Source organism: Astatotilapia calliptera, chromosome 14, assembly GCF_900246225.1.
Source record: "Astatotilapia calliptera chromosome 14, fAstCal1.2, whole genome shotgun sequence".
In the NCBI taxonomy this organism is placed as follows: domain Eukaryota; kingdom Metazoa; phylum Chordata; class Actinopteri; order Cichliformes; family Cichlidae; genus Astatotilapia; species Astatotilapia calliptera.
Window position 1 is genome coordinate 12,260,997 of NC_039315.1, and position 23,554 is coordinate 12,284,550.

Consider the following 23,554-nt stretch of genomic DNA (forward strand, 5'->3'; position numbering starts at 1 on the left):
CCATGTCCTGAAGACCTGTTCCCCAACAGCTTTGTGGATTCTTTAATAAACTGTTCATGTTGAGTCTGAGTCTGGAGAGGGTCCCAGTGCTATGGAAGACATCATATCTCAGTGGCCTCCAGGATTACAGGCCTGTGGCACTGACTTCCCACGTCATGAAGACCCTGGAAAGACTCATCCTTGACCATCTCAGACCTATTGTTAGGCCACATCAGGATCCCCTTCAGCTTGATTACCAATCCCACCTCAGAGCTGAGGACGCCATCATCTACCTGCTCAATTGTGTCTATGCCCATCTGGACCAGCCGGCGAGAAGTTTGAGGGTCATGTTTATTGTATTATTTAATTTAGTTCAGTCTGTTACTGTTATTGTCTTGGAGCAACTTTGACCACATAATTTCCTTAGGGATTAATAAAGTATTCTGATTCTGATAAAGAGTGCAATGCAAACTAGAAAAGGGGATCATTTGCCTTCAGAGTAAAAGCTTTGCCATTCAATCACAACAAGGTTGTTGGTGCAGCATTCTCTTTGCAACCGATTTCACCCAGCAACAACCAGTAGCCTCCAGCAGCCTTCTGCCACCTCTAGCAACCACTGGGGGCAATGAATAGTCTCTAGTCCTGTCTGACTGGGGCCTTGGGTGGTAATGTAGGACACTACCCTTTTACCAAATATAGTAATTTTTACATTCAAAAAAATCTAGATGGCAACAGCCATAATGCTGCATTCAGAAGTTTCAAAATGAAACTAATCTTTCTTATATACACAGCCAGTTGGTCCTGAACAACTAGATTATTTATCAAAAATCCAGTGTTTTATAGTTTTGACTTTCTGGCCTGATTTGTTTTGAGTAGATATGTTTCAAAATAAGCACTTAAAACAGAATTACCCAGTAGCTTTATTTCGCAGTGTTTCTTGTTAATGTGAAACCCACAGAGAACTGTCACCCCACTTTGAAGTTTCCCTCTGCTCATTGTTTTGGTTTTGCTGCCCATAACTTTAATGTTGTGGTTTGCTGTCATCTTTCTCATCAGCTTTGTTTCCAGATACAGCAGGAGGCATCATGTTTTCGAGCAAAAAAAAAGAAAGCTTTGAAAACCCCTTTATAAAACATCTGCTCCGAAACAAATGGAAGATCTAGTAACAACCCTGTGAATAGCAGCACAACAGTTTGCAACTTCAGAGTGAAATATATTTATTATATTCTCCAAGAATGGGTTAATGGTCATGATAAATGCTAATTTGACACCTGGATGTGTCAATAAGCATCTGCTTATGAACATCATGACAACCAATAATATACCCGTGTTGTGATTTCAGCTGTTTCTGCCTTTCCCGAAAGACTGATTATTATATGGCTGGTGCTTTAAATTGAAACACTTTTTTGCACTTATTATCCAAAGGGATAGAGGGTCACAGGTCATTGATGCACATGTTGATCTCAGTGGTACAGATTGATACTAAGTATTCAGATTGTTGTTACTGAAAGTGTGGGTTTTGTTTGTCTGTGTATAACTTTACTTTTACAAGTTTTGTTTGCTCTAAACAATCAGTATGAACTTATGTTTATCTTTATGTTCAAAAAACCCCTAAACAATCCCACTCGTCCCAATCTTGCAGCCCCTCCTACGCTAAAGATCAAAAGAAGAAGAAGAAGAAGAAGACATTGCAGCTGCTGCTGAATAACAAAAGACAAGGCTTTAATGTCTAAACTGCTCATATTCAGCTTTCAGTTATGTTGTAATTTGACACTGTCATAACCAATAATGATAATTTTTTTCAAAGGACTCTGAAGCACGACCCACAGTGCTTAGTTTTTAAAATGTTTATTTTACAGGAATTCAGATCAGCAGGGGCAGAGCCTGGAGTTAGGAGAATCTCAGGCGAGTGTCTGTTCACTGAACAGAAGCAGACTTCTGCCAGAGAGGAGAAAGATTGGTTTTGGCCAGAGTTGAAACCAATATTGCTCTGTGAGTTCATATTTGAGTCTTTTCAGAACAGATGGAGGAGAGAGGAAGAAATATCAGGGAGTAATTTGTGTAGGAAGTAAAGAGAGCGGCAGAGGGTGGGGAGGCAGGTGAGTTTCAGGTAAGTGAAAATAATTCTTCTTTCCACAGGAACAGAGTATGTCAGGAATTCAGTGGAGTATTTCTTCTGGGAGAGAGCTTCAGCTGACTCAGAGAAGAACTGAGAGACAAAGAGAGAAATGTGGCAACAACAAAATAAAGGTTTCACTAGAGATTGAGCAAATGCCAGAGAGCCTGATTACAATTACTAATAATATGAAAATCTGTCAAGGAGTAAAAAACAGAACAGGGTCGAGCCCAGGCATCACTGGTCCAAACTCCATGAAGAAGAAACTGAACAATACCCTAGTCGGGGCCCCAGAGGTGACCGAGGGATTTGGGATGAAGGAGCAAGCCACCCATGCCCTCCCTCTCATTGACACACCTGAACTAAGCAAGTGGAGGTTATCGGGCCAATTCCATAGAGATCAGTGTATCTAGGAGCCAATTTCTTGGAAACTTATTTCAAAGGAATGTCTATAGAAGATAACCAGACTTTCTGACCTGGAGAATAGCATCAGGCTGGAGTCCTCTGGTCTGTTAGGCAGTGATTGTGTCCTGCAGGGCAGCCTTGGTCTGTTTCCATATTCTGTAGCAGCGCTTTAGGCCATGTTGCTCAGAGGGCTCAACCATTTCTGCTTCAAGGGAAGGGAACAGAGGAGACCCGTGGCCCAGGTAGGCTTTAAGCGATGAAAGTCTGGTGGCAGAGGAGGTCACTGAACTCCAAAAGTAGGATTTAAGGCAATAATACAGTTTGAGAAAGGAATCTGGAGTCTAAAATTCCTTTATGATTATGTTCCTCTATCAGAAACTAGATCTTCTGCAATACCATACAACAAACATGCTGAACCAGGAGGTTGGCATTTCTGAAGCGACAAAAGAAGCTGACTTAGAGAGTATGTTGATGATTGTGAGAATGACTGTCTTTTCCCTCAGAAGCAATATTTTTTCTATTAGGTACAGGTAAAGGTTGAAGAAACCATGGCAGGGACTGGACTCTACTGTTATTTCTGGCACAGATGGAGCATCCAGCCATATGTTCTGTAACATCATTATCTAATATGGGTTATCAAAAGAAACATCTTGGAAAAGAGATTGTCTGACTTACCCCGGGGTGGCAGGTAAACTTGGTGGTGTGGGCCCAATGGATTACCTGTGTTTTTAGAGGAAGGTCATGCGGTTGGTTAGGGAGGCCATTGTCAGGGTCTAGTTAATTTTGCAGTGCTTGACGAACAACATCCTTTTATTTCCAATACCAGGTTACCAACAACACAGAAAGATGTCTGTGAAGGTTCTCAGTCATCCAGGTCATCGTAGTCAAAGGAGCTTGCAAAGAAAAGCGTCTGGACTTCTTTAAGTTACTTGAAGACGTTTCACCTCTCATCCCAGAAGCTTCTTCAGTTCTAAGGTCAAATGGTGAAGAGTCCCAGATATAAACCTAGTGGGAGTTTCCCCCCACAGAGGAACAAAAGGACCCCTGATGATCCTCTAATCGCCTGAGCCACTTCACAAGCGCATGGCACAACACAGAAGAGCCACCTCCACAGGACAAGACTCAGCAGTCCATCTGCATCTTAAGGATAAAGGACACTCTTTCGAGGATGCCAATGTTCACATTTTGGACAGAGAGGACAGATGGCTTGAAAGAGGAGTGAAAGAAGCCATCTATGTCCACTGTAAGCGACCATCTTTGAACAGAGGCGGTGGTTTACGACACCAACTCTCTGCCATCTATAATCCAGTTTTGAGTTCCCTCCCCAGACGCCTTAAAGCCCACTCACATCCTGGGCCATCTGACCTCAGGAATTCGCATGATAAGGTGGGGCCAGGTTTCACAATAAGCTCACCCGAAACTCTGGCTGATTGGGACCCACACCCAGTTTCACACCTTGGCTCAGGCGATTAGAGGATCATCAGGGGGTCCTTTTGTCCCTCTGTGGGGGGTCACTCCCACTAGGTTTATATCTGGGACTCCCCACCATTTGACCTTAGAACTGAAGAAGCTTCTCGGATGAGAGGTGAAACGTCTTCAAGTAACTTAAAGAAGTCCAGACGCTTTTCTTTGCAAGCTCCTTTGACAACACAGAAAGATGGTAGGATTGTCTCGGAGAAAAAAAGATTATATTTCCTGTATAGAATGATATCATCTGGTTGATTGCAGGTGGGAAAGATTTTTATGATTAGTCCACACATTAAACAGCTGCTCAGCTTCCTCCAATCAATGCTTTCACTCCTCTAAGGCTAACTCACTGCCAGCAGCTCATGGTACTTCTGCTCAGTGGTAGTTAGACGCTAGAAAAAGCACAGGGACGTAACTTACAATTTGACCACTGAGAGAAGACTGCTCCACTCCTTAGTCAGAGGCCTCCACCTCCACACTGAACTGTAGTTTAGGATCAGGTTGAACAGGTGCTGGGGTGAATCTGTGTTTTAATTCCAAGAAAGCTGCACCTGCTGGTGATTATCAATGTGACTCTAGTTCCTGATTAATCTTCAGTAAAAAAGAACAAATTCTGTTACAGTTGTTTTTTGGAGGTAGGAGTTGGTCATTCTTCTGCTTTTATCTTCTACTGATCATTTTTTATCTGCTCACTATTTGAATGTATTGTAAGCATTATGTAGCTCTAACTTCATTAAAATAGTGACTCCACAGAGTGAGCTGATCAATTCAGCATTCGTTTTATTAAAGTCATGGTAATCAGTGCAGGGTATGAGAGTTTTATTTCTCTTATCAAAAAAGAAGAAACCACTTCCTACTAAAGGAGAGACATATAATTCAAGCTGCTAAAGAATCACAGATGTATTTTTCCATTGCTTCTCTTTTTGGATGAGACAGGTTATAAAGATGGCTGGTAGGTACCACGATGAAGGCCGATGCCTTGCAGTCATAAGGTCAATGAAGAGGGGGCGAGAGTGCTTTGTCCTTGCTGGAAGTTCGTTGCAGATCTTGATATTCTTTGGGGACCGAGGTTTTCAGGTGAAATATTAGCAGGTATTATGGATGATTGCAAACAATACAATTCAATTAATTCTTTTTAGATAGCAACAAATCACAACAGCAGTTGGCTCAAAATGCTTTATACTGTAAAGTAAAGGCCCTACAATAATACAGATAAGCAGAACAAATTCCAACTCTATTTGTTTCTCATACTAGTTGACGTGAAGAATGTATTTTTCTAGCCACAGATAGCCTAAGATAATGGGAGTCTTTGGTGCATAAAATATATAAAACTCAAGGTACTTGTTTCCATTCTGTTTGTTCAGTAATGAAAACAAGGGTTGACCATTGAGTGCTCAGCTCAATCAACTCACCTGGACTTTTCTCAAAAAATCATGAGGTAGCAGATCCTGAAGCACAGGACAGAGCAAGCTGCAGAAGAGGATGGAAAGCTGTGTGTAGAAATTTGTCAGATCTTCTAATTCTTTTCTCTATTAAATTAACTAAACCAGTTATCAACTTCAATAGCTAGGGCCACAAAGACTTACAACTACATTGGCTCAACACAGGAAACCAACTTACTGTTCATTTAATCATTTAATAAGTGAAGGAAGACCCCTTGTATGGCTTTGGAATTCCACCCAGTCTCCTTAACAAAGTTTGGAATTCTGCTACGAATTCTGCAACGCTTTTATTGCTTTGCTTTCAATTCAGGAGACAATGGGCAGTGTCCTCCTCACAGAGGGGTGGTCACAAATTCTTTTAAACTCCTCAATAAACTTAGCAAATATATACGTCTCGAGATTTTTGAAGAAACAGTTCTATCCTTGTAGGCAAGATGTTTTCGAGGAGTCATCAGGAAAGGAATGGAATAGAGGGACTAAAGACTAGTGAGCACTGGAGCATAAAGTTCACTTTTCCTGTGAGTGGAAGACTGCATCGGAGAATGTCGGGGACATTACAGGAGTCTTTGGACTTGATGACCAGGCAGCTAGTTCTGTTACAGAAGCCTGAGGTAACCCTGTGTGAATTGACTGAATCGTGCTACACATCTGATCAAGGCATTGATAGGTAACTTGTTTCTGCTCTACAAAAGAGTGGAGGGCTTGATCATGTTGGCCGAGTAACAAGTCTTGATTAAATAATGCTGCATGGATAGCTGCTGGGTCCATAGGGTCCATTTGGCCAGATTCTTCTGTCATTACAAATACTGGAAACTCTTTTCAAAGGACTCAGAAACAGGACAGAGACCACAGGGCTCAGTTTTGAAAAGGTTTATTTTAATGAAATTCAGATCAATTGGGGAAGGGTCTGGAGGCAGGAGAATCTAAGGTGAATGTCTATTCACTAAACAAGAATCTCAGAGAGAAGAAAGATTTGTTATGGTGAGGGATATTGTGCTGTGATTTTGATGTGAGTTCTTACCTGATTCCTTTTCAAGGACAGTAGCAGGCTGGAGTTTTCCCAGAAAGTAAAGGAAGCAGTGAAGTCAGGTGAGTTTCAGGTAAGTGAAAACAAATTTTCTTTCTGCAGGAACAGATCAGTGTAGGATTGCAGGTGACTATTTCTTTTGGGTGAGAGCTTCAGCTGGCTTGGAAAATTTTTGAGAGGGAAAGACAGAAAAAATATTTAACTAGGAATTGAAACAAACATCAGAGATGACCAGATGAGTGAAGGCTCAAATTGGTCCTTACATACAGGGAGGTAATGAACTAATAGCAAATAGGTGCACTGGCTGAAGAGTGGAAAACCAGACTCCAGACAGACTCTAGAGGTGCAGGGCCCAAGGTGTGACCAGCCCAAACTCCCCCTCGGAGCAGCAAAGGAGACGAGCTGGAGACGGGGAGAAAGAGCGAGAGAGAAAAAACATCCGTCTGGATCATAACAGACATTTGATATTCAGCAACATCCAAAAGGTCTATCACCTTAAAATGACCATATACAAAAAATATATGGAAAACATTTCTGAGACTGCAAGCGTGCTGAGATTCATTAACTCTAAAACAACATGTGTGATGGATGATTTCATATCCTTGTGGAAAGAGAAACAGAGTGCTTTTTGAAAAAACTGAATTACTGAGTGTAGTAGCTCCATTAGGGAAGAGTGTGTCAAAATTCATGTAGTAAGCCACTTTAAAGAGGCCAGACATCCCATGTCTGCTTTATTTTTCGCCACTGAGAAGGTGTCTCTTGGTCTAGGAGGAAGTGATTTAAATTTCATCAGAAAAGAAAGAGGATGACCTCCTGGATCTTTCCTTTTTAAAAAGTCTTAACCTGAGATGAATAAGTGGGGGGACCTGATTTTTAAGCATATCCTCTAGCTGTTTTGATATGGTACTGTGTCAGATCCTTAATTACACTTGGTGATATGATTTTTAATGTTTTCGAATACTTGCATCTAAGTGGCTGTTCTACATGTCCCTGGGAATTAATTATATATAACACTGATGAAAGCCTTCACAAGTGAAACTCTTTCATCTTAAAGCTTTGTCTTCTGTTTCTGAAGAGCAGCAGGATTCTTTTAAGATTTTCAGCCATAAAGACCCACCCGAAGGACCGCTTCTGAGTGAACTGCACCTCACACTTATCCAGATGGCCTACGTCTATCTTTAAGATTTCTCACACACGAACACACTTAAGAGTCCTCAACATTTCTGCCAAAAGCAGCACTTGTTTAATTTAAAGTGGAGCAAGCCAAGGCTGACATGCAGTACAGTACGAAACATGAAAGCACGATTGTACTTGCTATGCAACCTGAATAATGTATAATGTTTATGTCATTTGTGACACAGATGCTATGAGAATGACTCGTTATTTACACGCTGATCAAACAGCAAATGCAGATGATGCCGGATGTTTGTGCTACATGTTCTATGTAACATACACTATACATAATTTTTTTACTGAAGCTGAAAAGAGGAGTATTTTAAAGCATCATTTCTTTCTTTTTGTGTGTGTGTGTGTGGGTCAGAGGATAAACATGCTTGAATAAAACAAAGGAGCACTGAGAGCTCCATATAGATGCAATTCTGAAAGAAAAATCTGAACCCTTGACCCCTACAGTAAAGGGATCTGTGAGGGAAGAGTCACTGCAGTAGAAGGTTGTTCTGGAGATCGTCTTTATGTCATAATGGATCATCTTGACGAGAGAACTCTTTTCTAGGATGACAGTTTCACCACCCACAGGGCACGAGGGCTCACTGAATGATTTGATTGGTGTGAAAATAATGTAAATCACATACTATGGCCTTCACAGCCACGATATCACAACCAGGTTGAACACCAATAGATTGTAGACGAATGTGTTGCAGCGCTCACCACTACCATCATTAAAGCACGGATTGTGAAAATATCTTGGCCAGACTATGTTGGCTTTGCCTTTAATTTGTCACCTGTTCGTGTCTATTATCTATGTAATTCTAGCAGGGTGACATCTGCTGAAACAGTCAGCCTCCTGCTGATGTCTGTTTTTTATTCCCTTTCTTTTTCCTTTTTTTATACCATGCTAACAAAGCACTGCTCTTGTTAGAGACCTTATAGTGGAAATCACATCTACAGTGTTTCCGCTTTTGATGATGTGATGGAGGGTTTAAAGCACATTAAGAGGAACTTTTTGCACTGTGAGCGAGGGCACTAATGTACAGGGTGATTCAGTGGTATAAACAAGACTGCTCTAATCTGCACTGGATGTACTGCTCTGTAATGATGTTGCTGTTCCAGAGGATAGAGTTTTATTGTCTCTGTCAATGCACCAACTTTATTCCCAATTTCAGATACACATACACACGCGACATTTCTCTGACGTGCTAAACTGATGGCGCATCACACTTTAGATTGTCTGGGCTCAGCTAGTGAGTGTGAGTGTTTTACTGTCCATATGGAAAGTGATCTGCACAATTTGTTCAAACAAAGGGCAACTGTGTTGTGTTGGAAATGACATTTTCAGATGTGCACGTACAGAGACCATGTATGGTTGAATCTAAATTAAAGAACCTCAGTAAAATATTCCAAGTCATTAAGCACGCTGTCTAAGGGTATTAGTGGCTGGGTGGTACATTCGGGATCTAAGTGAAGACCCCCCACTCATGTTTACCATTTTAGGGAATGTCAAGTTTCCTGATTAGAGTGGATGGCTCACACTGACCTAATCTGCTATTATGCTTTCACAGACTAGTGTGCGGTAATTTCATCACTTTGGCAAGAGAGGAACGTTAAGATGGACAATATCTCAATAACACACTAATCAATCACTTTTAGAGTGCATTACTGCAAGAGGGAGCTTTGCCCCATGGAGTGCAGCCTGATATAAATAGCAGATTGTCTTCCTTCGTGGCTCTTTTTCAGTTTCCATCAGTATTTGCTGCTTGTGTCTTATGTACTCACCCACCTCGTTCAGACAGAGCTGAGAGAAATCATATCATAAAACTAAAATGCTCCAGCGCATACTAAAACACAATGATATTCTGAAAGACTGGCATCTGTTCAGAGGGCACAAAATTAGTTTAAAGATGTGTGAGAATCTGAATTCATATTGTTTCCCACCTTTCAAATATAACTGTTTTATTGATATTAACTGAGTTACACTTATATGCAGCACTGTGACAAATGTTTTGGGGGGTTTTTTGTTTTTTTTTCCATATTTGTCAGATTCTAGATATTTCAGATCAACAAATATACTTTAGTGTTACCAACTCTACGCTTGAGCCGAATTCACGGTACCATTAGTTACAGTAAGTCCTGCAGCTCCTGAAGCATCAAAGCAGCCATTCCCGGACCATCACACTACCACCACCATGTCTGACTGTGTATATGATGTTTTGTTTTTTATGAAATGCTGTGTTAATATTATGCTAGCTGTAACCAGAGTCAAACCTACCAAGAAGTTCAGCTTCTGTCTCATCACTCTGTAGACTAGTTTCCCAAAAGTCTTGTGTAAGATGTTTTTAAGATTTTTGTTAGTAATTTTGGTAGGCCAGCCCCTCTTGAGAAGGTTCACTCCTGTTCTATGTTTTCTCCACTTGTGGATAATGCCCGTAGTACACTGGAGTTTTGCAACCCTTACCAGACTGGTAGAAGTCAATGATTCTAATTGATTGTTTCATAATGTGTTGCTTTTTGAGATATTTCAGCCTAATTCACTTTGGCAGACACTTTGTCTATTTAAGTGATTTCTTTGTTCCGCAGGTCTGAAAGAAATCAGGCCTATGAATGGCTAGAGAAACTGAACTCAGCTTTTCAACTGATGTGGTTAATTGCAGTTCATTCATGATTTGAAAAGGGAGAGCTGTTACTTTTTCACGTAGGGCCAGGTAGGTTTGGAAAGGTATTTTTTTCTCCTTAATACAGGAAATCATCGTTTAAAAACTGCACTTTATATTTACTCAGGTTATCTTAGTGTAATATTAAAATATCTGAAACATTTACATGAGAAATATAAAAAAAGAAAAAGAGAAAAAGAAATCGGGAAGGCAGCAAATACAACAACCCTGTAGGTATAGTGTCTTCCAAAGTGAGCTTGTGTTACATCTCACTCTTCCATATAAAACACCCTGGAGGTGTCCCACCCATTTTGAACTGCCCTTTAATTAAAACAGGCTGATGCTCTTGTTTTGAGTCAGATAATTGTGACACCTGTCATGTTGCAGTACCCAAACAAAGATGATAAAACGTGCAGCTGAAGCCAAGAAAAAGAATAAGTGTGGAGATTCACTGTTCTAATGCTCAAGACATTCCAGGTGTCTTTAGTACTCTGTGAGAATTAACCTTGTTATTTATTGTACTTTTCTTTCTCATACTTTTCTTTCTTGTCATTTCCACATTATTATAGTTGTACATTTGGGGCCTGTTATGTGAGATACTTTCATTGTATCTTAAATTTTCTTATGTGATGGGATAGTTTTATTTGGTTAATCAATTCAGCCTGCAGAAGACACTTAAATCTGCTTTAAAGGTGAATCTCCTCCTCTGAGGTCTTGAATGCCAGGTATTTAACAGCCAACATTTAATGTATAATGTGTCCAAGTCTGTGCAGCACATGTGATGCTCCTGCAGCTAAATCAATAGGATTTTACAGGAACTGCCAAGTCCATCTTACAGTAATTCCTTGTTTCATGATGTCATGCAGCCTCCATGCAAGCAGACAATGCTCTTGGGGGATGAACACGGACAAAAAAGAACACTGGAAAACATGATGGCTTTATGTCGAATGGGCTGTCTTTGGCTTTCTTTTGCAACTCTGAGAGGATTAACTATTGTTTTTTTACTGGTGGGAGGATGTTCATGTTATTTTTCTATAGGCTGGATATCCAATTTCTGCTGATCTGGGCTAAGAGGGGTGTTTGTCCCAACTGGAAAGCAAAGCAGTAGGTGCTGTCTGGGACATGTGTGTGGGCGGTCAGTGAATTCATGTTTTTACTTATTATCATGCCCGTTCAAGACTGAGAAGGATACAAATAAAAAAATAAAGGTATAGAGGGTTAGAAGTATTCTTTAGAGCCCAAATGCAAGACACTGAACACCTCCTACTGCCTATAAGGAGAGCAAGTGTGATTTTTTTTAAGTGCAGCAATGATCCAACACCTCCTCAATCCCCTCCCTCAGGGCTCTCTCCTCCGGTCCACTGTTGCAGTATCTTGTTGTGCTGGACCATGAGATACCAGCCCATCCCGGAGTATCACAAACAGCCCACAGCACCCCCTCTCTATTTCAAGCCACCTTCATGTTGAAACATTTGCTTCTCCTCACCACCACAGAAAAAGAAAAGCCTCCAGTGTTTCGTGTATTTGCTTTAAATGGAGCTCAAATGACATCACATTGCTGCAGTGCTGCACTGTCCATGAAAGGTGTCAGTCGTTTCCTCTGATATCAAGAATTTGTCCACTGGCCACTTGGCTCTGCTCTGCTCCAGACATCATGGCGTGACCAAATGTATTCTTTTATAGCGGGCTCGTGTTACGCAGGTGGACGCCTGCATGAAGAGTAGAGGCGCATTTTCAAAGGTTGCCTGTTCTCTGGGACACAGCAAGATTTCCTGCCACATCCCGCCCGAAGAAATCGACCGCATTGCTTTGTAGAAAGAGCGGACGGACCAAGTCGTGTATGAAAACTAATTGCTCGCATGGGTACGCATAGTGTTAGAGGAGAAAGAGAGAGAGCGAGAAAAAACAGTATCAGTGCATGGGTGGGATTCCTTCATTGCGCTTCAGATAGGGGAAGTTATGGCAACAAACGTCTACAGTGAAGGTAAATACATGTCAGGAAATTAGGCACGATAAGTGCGCTGTAGTGCTGTAATTAACAGAAACCCGGTGTTGGTGGAGACTTTTCCGACCTTTGCTGTTTTTGATTGACTTGAAGCCCGAATTTGACGCCAACCTTCAACCGTGTGAGGCTTCTTTTTTTTCTTTTTTTTCAGGAGTGCAACCTATCGCTTCAAAAAGAGCCCCATGCTGCAGTTCTCCATCCCGACACCATCTGTACTGCAATTCATCACAGGCGTGAGATTTATTGGAAATTTAGTCCATCGTTCCTCCGCGTTACAAACCCGTATGCGGGGGACCTGCTACGACCACGTACTCACGCTTTAACCCATTTGAAGACGGCTCGGACGCAACACTCGGACCCCCCTGAGCTTCTGGATTCAGAGATTTCAACCTAATTATATTCTGCCTGCCTTCGAGCCCTAATCGGATCGTACTGGGATTTTAGGTGGGGTTTTATCCCGATGCAGGTAACTGGGAAGGACTGTCTCTTGTTGATGACACTTAAGCAGCAGATTGTCGCTCATTGGGTCCCTTGGATTTTTGCAGCACAAGCCTGACCAGCGTAACAAGAAGGGTTTTACACCTGAATTTGGAATAAATGAACTCTCGTCGCCATCCGAGTTTCGTTGTGAATTTATCCGCTGAGACAAGTGTGTGGACAGCGAAATCATGTGCATTGGGATCAAGCCTTTGGCTTCTGCTATATTAGTCCCAGTTCCACTTCTGGTAAGTCTCTCAGACTTGGTGAGAAATGTAAATTAGACTTTTGCAGCTGTGACACATACGTGGGTGCAATGTGATGAGCTAAATGGTGTCCAGATCTCTGATGTGCGGCATGGATTGTGCAAACTAAATATAGAATAATAGGCCTCCGGTATCTATCTATCTATCTATCTATCTATCTATCTATCTATCTATCTATCTATCTATCTATCTATCTATCTATCTATCTATCTATCAAATCATTTATGTATCTTGATGCATAATGTGCAAGTCTTTCTAGGCTATTCACAGTAGTCTGCTGGATAATATGGTATAAACCTGTCTGGCAGAGATGTCTTCATGTTACTTGAGATATCCAGTTCTCACGTGGTTGTTAGTGCTGTTATATCTGATAGACTGAGTCCGATGGGCTCACAACAGCTCTGTCATAGGGCTGACAGAGCTCCTAACTGCAATGAAGACGGTTAAACAGTGACACAAGAGTTGAATTCCCACAGACAGAAGCGCGTGTGGAAATGGCCCGGGTGTGTCTGCATCAGCACCACTCAGAGACCAAGAGTTTTCATAAATTAGCAGCAGCTGCTGGAATTCTCCCATCAGGGTAAATTGCACTGATTGCTCAGAGAGTGGACCGTCTTACACTGGAGCCACAGAGCCTGAACCATCAGGAAACTTATAACTGCATTGTTAACTTGCAAGTTTAAAAAACATTCGGCCAGATGATGAATTTGTATAATGAGTAGAGGCCTTTTCAGGATGTGTGCACTGTATATTATTCTACTCCTGACCTTTGTTTTGGCAAATCAGCTAATCAGGTTTAGAAATGATGAAGGGATACAGAAGCACTGATGCAGCATTCTAATGATCTCATGGGCACTGTGAGTGAATTCTGCCTATAATGGTTGCAGCTGGAATTTTCAGCCCCTCTCATCATTTTCCAGTTACTTTATAATCACTGACTTTTTAGACTCAATGGAGTGGCTATCCCAATTTTTGCTTCAGAGGTCAGCATTTGTCCCTGAAATATCTATTTATCACTCAGAGGACATCACTTACAGCTTGCAGGAAAAATGAGAACTCACGATGCCTGCATGGAGGTATAGAGGTTGTAAATCAGTTAGATTGAGGTGGGGTTAAATTGTCAATATCTTTCACTAAAGTCAAGTGAACATTCCTCGTATAGCCCCGCTTAATCCACACAATACCTTCTAAGACTTCCCCTGGGATACATGTAGACATTGGACAGCTGTGTGGCTACATTAGGGCAGGCAGTGAGTGTTACTGCAGCTTGCAGTGCTATTGGAAAACACTGACTGCCAGCTGTATCTATGGTATACACCCTCCTTTAGCATGTATGTTCCTACATGACAGAGCACCCACCTTTTTCACGGCTGTCAACTGCAGTAAAGTGAAAAAATAACAGTTGTCATAAAGGAATTATACCATAGTCTGACAGATGACTAAAGGCAATAAAATACTGTACTGTATTTGTCATGTAAGGCTTTTATTGTAAGAAGAGCACAAACAGCTGTCTTAAGGGCTTGACTCACTCGTATTGTTTAGTTTGAAGTAAAGATTTAACCCTGTGTTTTTTGGCAAAAAGCAAATTGAAATGATGTTTGGTTAAAACTGTGCATCATACAAGTTTTGACATAAGAGACTTGAGAAGTCTCCTTTATCAGAGGTTAATGAGGTTTCTTCTTTGGAGGGTTGATACCCTTGAGCTTCATAGGATTTGTGATTTGAATTAGCAGTGCATGAAGCAGGGTTCTTATGTATTTAAATGCCTTTTTTACTAGCTGTGTGCGTTGCAGTAAGTGGTGATGATCATGTCTTGTCAGTTTACTTGTCAGCGTGTTGCAGGATGTTACAGCAGAAGCTCAGAGCATTTGCTGTCATGTGTTTGCCTAATGAAATCAGACAGGATGGTCATTATCATTATCATGCATTATTGCCAACACTTCCATGTTCAGCAATGCTAATGCAGGCAGTAAACTGCTGCAGAACAAATTAATATCTCAGCAGGTAATGCCATAAAAAGAAAGTTACAGTGACATGTGTGCTGAGTTTTTTGTTTTTTTTTATTACTATTTTGCTTTCTAGGTTGCTATATGCAGGCTGAGAGGTTAGATTAATGAGGTCTCTCTGCCTTGCCATTCTGTTGCATTGTGTTACAGCAGCTGCTCATGGTGCTGGTGTCATGTGTTAGCATTATGAAATCAGGACCAGTGGTGGGTTATCAGCCACTGCAGGAATGAGAGCAAACACAAGCTATTGATCTGTATTCAGGACTATAAAAGACTGTATAGGGCAGACATGTATTTGTTCTCTATACAAGGTATATTAAAATAGCCCTTTACAGTGAGTCATGTTCTCAGCTTGACATTTTCAAAATGCACACATTTGCTGAAAAGATTACTTTTTCCAAGATACTCTAAGCTATCAATCGAAGAGTTAAAATAGTGGCGCAAGTAGTGACTTTTGGCATGATTGTAGTCATTTCTTTCCACAGTTATGTACCGTATCATGGAGACATATGATATTGTGGGCTGATTCCAGCATTGACTAACACGTTTTTCGACAAAAAAAATAGCAGTATCGTTACATTTTATTTAAGGAAACAAAGAGCAAGAAAAGTTTTTGGGGATAATATTGTGTATATCTCGAGAGAAATAAATGGTGTCAGAGAGTTAGAGAAAACTCCTCTACCCTCTTGATCATTTTTCTTGAAGTTTGGATTTTGCATGCAGAAAAGAACCAGTAAAGAAAAGTACCAATTAAGTTGTTATTGGTCAAAAGAATGAGATAGATGTTTCTCCCAAGGCAAGTCAAGTTATTTAGCACTCGAGATGCATGAAAAAGGTTCGAGAAATGGCATAATTACAACTAGCCACAAAGATCAAAGGAGTAGCCACCAAAGCACTGAAGCAATTAAACTAGAGCTGCTCTTGGATTTTATATTTGAGCGAGTAACAAAGTGACAAAAAAAGCAGTGGGGCTCTCAAAGGAGGAAACGCAGGTAAATAACATACAGGCCTTGAGATGCATAAAACACTTTTGAACTTTGCGGCATGATGGATTTCAACAGGGAGCAAATACAAGAGCAAAAAAACATATTAAACTTAATGCCCACTGCAGTAAGTTGTTAAACAGCTTTTGGTGCTTATTTTAGATGTATAATTTATTCCATAGACATTACTTCTTTTTTGCTCATCAGCACACGGTGTATTATGCTGCAGTGTGTTGAGGACACAAAACAGGTTTTTGTGCAGAAAGCTGATGTTCCTTCACTACAAGAAGGTCCTAACTCCTGGGTTTGTCTGCATGCAAGAAGCAAGATTTAAACACTACCTGTTTGAAGGTGAATGTGACTTTAGTAGCTTAGACGTTTGACCTGTCCAAAATGTACTCTGTGAATCTGCTTTTGCATGCTGGGATGTGTCCCCTGTGATTGTGAAAAGGACAAGCAGCACATATAGTCTCTTATTTGCTAAGTTAGTTTTTTTTTTTTTTACTTTAGTTGTGTGACTAAAAATACATCACAATCAAAAGTTAGTAGATTGAATTTGAAAAAAAAAGTCCTTTAAAAGCAGAGCAGGTGAAAACTGGCTAAAGCATTTCAAAAGCTCAATTTAAAGGTGCAAAAGTCAGAGTAGCAAGACTTTGTAGCTTTTGCACTTGGTCATTTTTGATATCTCTTAAGAGCATTTGTATTCTGACTTGGTAACCTTTGGAAGTCATGATTGCGGCAATTCTCGTTTTACCCTGAAGGCTTTTAGCCTCTCGCATCTGCGTAGTAAGTCTCAATAAGAAGAGCTGTCATTTATTGTCAAGGAGTGTGAATCTGTGTCTGCAGTGCACTTGTTAACATTGCCGATGTTTTTTTTCTGACAAATAACTGATGAAAAGGGTAGGTACAAGAGGCTCTGGTTGTTAAAGACTGACCTGCTTTGTGCTCTGTAACATGCAAAATGTAGTAACAAGGTGCAAGGGAGAAGATACTGTGGGTTGTGATATAGAGGGAAGCAGTGGATAGTCATTTTGAGGGCGGCTAACTGTCTAGCAGAGGCATACAGATTCATAAAAGAATTCATAAGGTGGTGAGAGAGCCAATTCCTTCAGGAATATTGTGGATGAATATGGTCAAGCTGATCCCAGTGGTATGCAGCAGTTATAATCCAAGCATAGCATATTCCACCTGTCTGGAGCAGCCAAATCCTTCAATTGGAAAAATGCTTATAACCTACTATGGAGCACATGGCATCTAAACTGCAGAGGCGCATCACTGCATAGTACCAGCCAGTTGCCCGTTCCTTCTGATGACTCAGAATATTATTGGTGACATCTATCTCCCTCAAGAAACAGTGCTGTGCAGTCGTCCTGCCACATGTGGCAGCCTTAAACTGTTGCACTCGACACTGCGTGTCAGAGCCTCTAAATGGTCATTTAGATGAAATGTGATATCATTGCGCAAACCAGAAAAAAGCACTAGTGTAGAATAATAGCAAACCTCCAGCTTCTAGTATTTTGCTGTTTACCTGAAGGTGACATTGATTTAGATAATGCTTTCAGCAGCTGCATCTGGTCCTATTGATCAATATCTTCTACTAGAACAGCATTTCACTTTGGCTCTCTTGAGCAAGCCAATTAAGGGAGCTACATGCTCTCATACAGAATTTGAAATGTGCACAAACACTATCATCCCCACAGTGCCATTAAATAATGCATAAGGACAATATATTATTGTGCTGTGCCTACTAACACAGGTCTTGCTGGTCCTGTTAAGACTTTCTCCTCTGAACTCAGAAACACTGGCCAAAATTTAGTGCCTTTAATGCACTATTCAATCTTGACCGATGATGCATTAGGAAAAAGACGAATTACTCCTCCCGAATATGCCACTGCGATGAGAGATCATTCGCTGCTTACTTATTGATTTGTTTGTCAGAAAGTCATATGGTGTGCTCTTCATCAGCCTGCACCAGCCTCACTGGAGATGTGTGGCTGTGCTGCCTATTAAAGGCTGGAACACTACAAAAGCATTAACTGTTCTGGTGAAGTGATCGGTTAAGAGCCAGTGCAACAAAACAAGGATTCTGTGAAAAATATCTTGTCACTGACCATATTTTCTTCTGGTTGTCTTTTCCAAGTTTCTTTGCATGCTGTTCCAGGACAGATGTGGGTGGTGAATAAGGTTCTCTTCATGCGCTTTGATAATGTGCAAAATAAGAAATAGCATAAATCTAGTTTCTTTCATTTCCCCCCCTTTTTAATACTTAAAGTGCTTTCTGAGCTTTGAGAGATTTACGGTCACACATCTTGATTTCATGCTTTAATAGCTGACAAACAACAGCAGAAAAATCCAGCTCACCTTGACTAAATCTCTTCTTAGTCTTGTTGTCTGCAAGCAGAAATTCACAGGACTATTGCTGCATCTAACTAGGAGAGATCATCAAACAAAAGCACTGCTTAAACGAGATGGAAACTATATTAGCTCAAAGAAACAGCAGCAGCAGCAGAACATCACGAATTTGGCCTGACTCCATGAAATAAGTTTTACTTTGCTGCACTCTTTGGTGAATGTGTTATTTGATATTTATTTAATATGCACACACGATCCACAAACTGATAATTTACCGCCTTGGGCTTTTTGTGTGAAACAAAAAATCAACGTAGCAGGTTTTTTTTCAAGGTGTGGTGCACTATATTTGTGTAAAACTGCAGCTTATTGCTGTTTAAATCTTTGAGATCCTTGAAAGCTTTATAACGCTGAAATACAGAGAGCATTCCCAGCAGAATAGATTGAATGTACAGCAAGGCAGAATTGCTGCCCAAATAATTATTGATCATTGGTTTCTGAGAGTTTCCTTATGTTGTTTGTAGGTTAAATATTTACAATACCTGCTTTTATGTCTGACTTTTTTTATTTATTTATGTGCCTTTAAAAACGAACTGTCAAGAATGTGCGAAAGAAAGACTTATCATAGTCTGCTTTCTAAAGTTTCTGCGCAGTGTGGTCGATTTATTTGGCCCTGCTTTTCTTCAAGTAAGCAGTATAACACTTTGATCATCACATTGTTGCACATACATGAGCAGAAGGACAGTTAAATAGTGTCTTGCTGACACCGAGTGTAATCTCTAGCCGAGGACATCTATTCCTCAAACCAACATTATGGGATCTTTCCATCCTTTCCAAATTATTCACTGAAGTTCACCTGTTAATTACAAGACGATTTGCTGCTGTACTGATTCCAACAGAGAGTTATTTTCAGCAACTTAATTTTGGTAATCCTCATGTGCTCCTTTCTTGTGACTGATTTTTCTATCTCTGGAAGATACCCAGCTTTTCCCATGAAACCAAATGACTGTTTAGTGGGCCATTTAAAGCCTGCAGAGCATTAAATCTTCCCGTGTCACATGCATTCATGTGTTGCATGTACTAGATGATTGATCCTGCTGTGTGTAGCACAGAATAGCATATTGTAATTTACATGGTATAGCGCTAGGGTTTTTTTGTTGTTGGGTGAATCAGCACCAATTCTGTCTTTCTGTGGTTACAGCTATCTGCTATTTGTCAGGAGCAGATGTTAGGCATGCCTTACAAGGTAAAACTAAAGCAGTACTCAAGCAAGTTATATATGTAGGCTAAAGAATAAAAACATAAACTTGTGACTGAGAATAGACGCATATACAACATACAATACAATATACATAAAACGCATTGTCCATTATTTTATGCAAAAAAAATATCAGTTGACCCTAACTCTGTTTAATAATAGAAGATGACATGTTTTGTTCTCTTTGTATCAAACTGTGACTTTAAATCCCACTAGTGCCACAATTGAACATTTTACAAACAGTGTGCAAAACAGTTTTTTTCTGAAAAGCCTTTTTTCCCCGGTTGTTTTCGAAGATATTTCTGAAGCGGTTCCACCATCATTCACAATTAATTTTTGTTTTATGCAGCTGAGAACAGATCCTCTACCTCCTTTTTCTTTGATCATTTCATTTTCAGAAAAGGGCTCAACACTGCACTCAAAAATCAAACATTTTCTAGTAGGCATTCAGATTCTTGTGAGTTTACCTCATTCTGTCACATTCCCGAGTATAATTTGGGAGTTCTTTGACCATTTATTGGTCCTAGTATTTTACTTTGAATTTAAACCATATGATGATTGTATAAAGCTTTAGTAATTCCTCCAAATGCCCCAAAATGTTTATAAATGTTTGTGCCTGTTGTCTAGATACTCTTCCATTTATCCTTGGCCTCTCTGCCACTCTAGTGTATTAACCTGCTTTTGTTTATTTGTACATATTGACATGACTAACTTTGGATAGTGATTCTTGAGACTATAAACACAACAGTAGTAAGTTTTACTCATCCCATAGTAATCTTTCGGAAAACCAAAACTTGCATCTGTGGAAAAGTTAAAAAAATAAATAAAAAGAAAAATAACAAAGAGTATTTCTGTCAAAACCTTTTCAAGGACATTTCTATCCTTTAGTAGGGCACTAAGAGTACCTCAAAGAATTTTATTTCTTTTGGAACAAAGCCTCATCTTAAGTGGCTCAAGTGTACGCTTCCTTTGCATAGTTACCGCTAAACAAAGTGCAGCTCAGCCAAATATAGTATAGAACAGCCTATAACAGCACAATCTTTGTGTTTAAGGTTTGTGGAAGGACAACTTATTATAGGTGTCAGGGGTTAAAGTGGAATTTATGCCAGGATGCTCTTTGGCGTAAGACCAAAAAGCAGCAGTGACAGGCAAAATATTTGCACATAAAAAGGCCTCCCGTTGAACCAAAGAGTATCTATGCTTTAAAGAATAATCCTCTGAATGTGACTGTAAGAATAGTGGAGTCCAGTCATTAAAAAAACACAAACATCTAAAGGAAATTCATTTAAATTCAGTCTTATTTTAAATACACTCAGACATTAATGATGTTATTTATTGGAAATGATCAAACTGACTAATTTTAATTGCTTTCACATTCTGCAATTTTGACCTGAATTGGAGACTGACATGAAGCTCAACCTAATATATTGCTAGCTTATTTCAAATAGGCCAACGACGTGTTTGAAAAATAGTAAAAATCAACATTTATGTTGTTCCGGAAGAATATGTGACCTTTTGATATTGAGTTATGAAACAAAAAGAGGTATATGTCCCTGCCCTATTTCTCTCGCTGCCTTGTCGTCCATTTATCAATATGTTATTTGGAGGAATAAGATCTGAAAGATTCGATCACCCTGTCCTACTGGCAATAACCAATACCACTGTCATTGGGGCCAAATAGGGGAAGGATAAATGTGCACCCCATTAAGGTAGTGTTGACTGCCCTCCATAATGCATGCTGTATGGACCAAATACAAAAAAAACCACAACAACAGTGCTGTCTCACTAATGCCAGTGAGAGAGAAACCCACACATACACTGAGGAATATTTTCCTACTTTCATGTAGAGAAAGAAGGTAGGCCATATCAGCAGGAGAACCTTGTTCACATGCAATGACTTATTTAGCTGTAATTAAATCGTAATTAGTGGCCATATATGGAGGGATATCAGCTGAAAAGCTAACAAGTCATAACAGTTGCTGTGTTGTTGTTTTTTAAAACTTGTTTTCCTCTGGCCTGTAGTTGTAGGAACTTCTCCCTTTGTTTTTAAATGTGTGTAAAATGGCTCACCTGCTTCTCCCCATTCCTCACTGTTCACACACAGAGTGCAGTCTTTCACTGACAAAGACAGACGCCCATTGAAAAAAAAAGGGGTTAGGAGAGGAGATAAAGTAGTGCACGTGCACATTCATTTCAAAGGTTGCAGTGTTGCACGAATTAGTGCGCGTGTGCAAGTTCCCACACATGAGTGTTGGTTAAATGTGGAAATACTGACATGAGACCAGAGTGAGGCTGATTACATTTATGAATGTAAAAATAACAACAATATTCACTATATTAACAATAATGGCCAAACAAGGGGCGATAAGAGCAATCACTCTCACTATTTTTGATCCTTGAAATCATCAAGCCTAGCTACAACACCCAGCTCAAATAACCTCTGGATATAATAACTTTTATTATTAACCTTTGCTCACCTTATTTTTATCTCTTTTTTTTTTTTCATTAAAGCTCTTAACAGTAAATCTAGTGTGTTTTGGGGGCAAACTGTTATCAGAACAGTTGACAACAAAACTTAACTAATAGTAAAGAGCCAGTCAAAGGAAACATTAACAGACAAGACTCAAAATATAGTCTTTTTGGCCAAAATTGTGGCATGCTTGTGGCACTTCTTCCCATCTACCTGCTACCGGGGGAAACACTTCAGGAACACTTGGGTTGTTTCATGCGTCAGGGACAAACAACATCGATTTGATGGCTTAGTTGGAGGTGTTGTTGGTCTACCCCGTTCATTGAGTGGCAAGCAGCGGGGGGTGTTTGCACATGTGCAGTATTGTTGTTGGGATTGTTACTAAGATGGAGACTGCATTGTTTGACAGAAAAAAATAGATGTATTGTAATTTTGTCCAAAGATGTTGTGGTTATAAAAACATGATCAGGATTAATGACTTTAATTAAAATTTCCAGAGTCCACAAAGTGTTTTTAGGAAAGCCCCAGTTGACTTACTGTTTCTTTTAACTATAAAGTGTGAATGTCTGTTGTGGCCTATATAACTTAAAATTTGTTCAAGGTAATGAGTTGAATCTAGCAAATCTAGCACATTGCTTGGACACTTGTAGTCACCTCAGTGCTGGGATGATCAGGCTCTGCCACTTGTCTTTATCTGACCTGATGATGTTGTAATAAATATGAGTGATGTACTCAGACAAAGGCTTTTCTTTCACTAAATATGTGCAGGGACTGATTTTTATTAATGGCAATATTGCACGCAAATCCTGCTTTCTTAAAATATTAATATATTTCTGGAGTCATGATAAATCATAGCACTACCAGTGGACTAGTAGTGTGTTTTTTTTTTTTTATGTTTTTTTTTATGCTTACATAAGATGTATCAGCTGAAGGATGGGTCATTTGCGTGCCATTTTCTCAATTCAGTGTTTTGTGATGCAGGGAATCATTTGTAAGGGCCTGCACTCAGGGCAGGTGGGTGACATTGACTTACATGAGATGTGAAGTGGAAAAACAAAAGCTACACCAACTCGAACTTCACTGTTGGGCGAAAAACAGCAGTTGAATCACAGTCTCAACCCTCAGCCTGTCTGTCTGTCAAGATGCATTGAGACATGCCAACCGAACTCGTGTCAGAGAAAACAGTGCCCGGTAGAAGGTCAGCTGTATATCATGTTCATATGAGCGGCACTGAGACGTGAAACACGATGAAAGCTTTATGGTTTGATAACGACATCAATATACTATGTAGCAAAAATACCAAACAAACCAGCCCAGTAATGGAAAGTGATAATGTTCAAGAGTGATTATCTTCCATCTGGCAGTAGCTGTGTGCTTTAGGTCTTTCGGAGCCATCCGTGCATGCAGTTATTGATGATGCCCTTAGACGGGCTTCACCAAGATCAGTTGATTAGATTGGTTTGACAAACTACTTTAT

At 40.1% G+C, this 23,554-nt stretch overlaps 1 protein-coding gene and 1 long non-coding RNA gene across 5 annotated transcripts in view; one reads left to right on the forward strand and one right to left on the reverse strand.

Annotated features, from left to right (window-relative positions):
* Window positions 1–1,951: 1,951 nt before the first annotated feature.
* Window positions 1,952–4,450, reverse strand: LOC113035782 (uncharacterized). The gene is made up of 4 exons (XR_003274388.1): window positions 4,388–4,450; window positions 3,176–3,220; window positions 2,572–2,702; window positions 1,952–2,188 (listed from the first exon to the last, which is right to left on the reverse strand). It is a non-coding gene; the product is annotated as an uncharacterized LOC113035782 (long non-coding RNA).
* A 7,331-nt stretch (window positions 4,451–11,781) lies between these two features.
* The window catches only part of lrfn1 (leucine rich repeat and fibronectin type III domain containing 1), a 136,361-nt gene continuing 124,588 nt past the window's right edge, over window positions 11,782–23,554 (forward strand). For 2 of the 4 annotated variants that reach the window (XM_026191294.1, XM_026191297.1), the window contains exon 1: window positions 11,782–12,993. The gene's annotated coding sequence lies outside the window, so the exon portion shown is untranslated. The remainder of the gene's footprint in view (window positions 12,994–23,554) is intronic. The other 2 variants (XM_026191296.1, XM_026191295.1) reach the window with 2 other exon arrangements.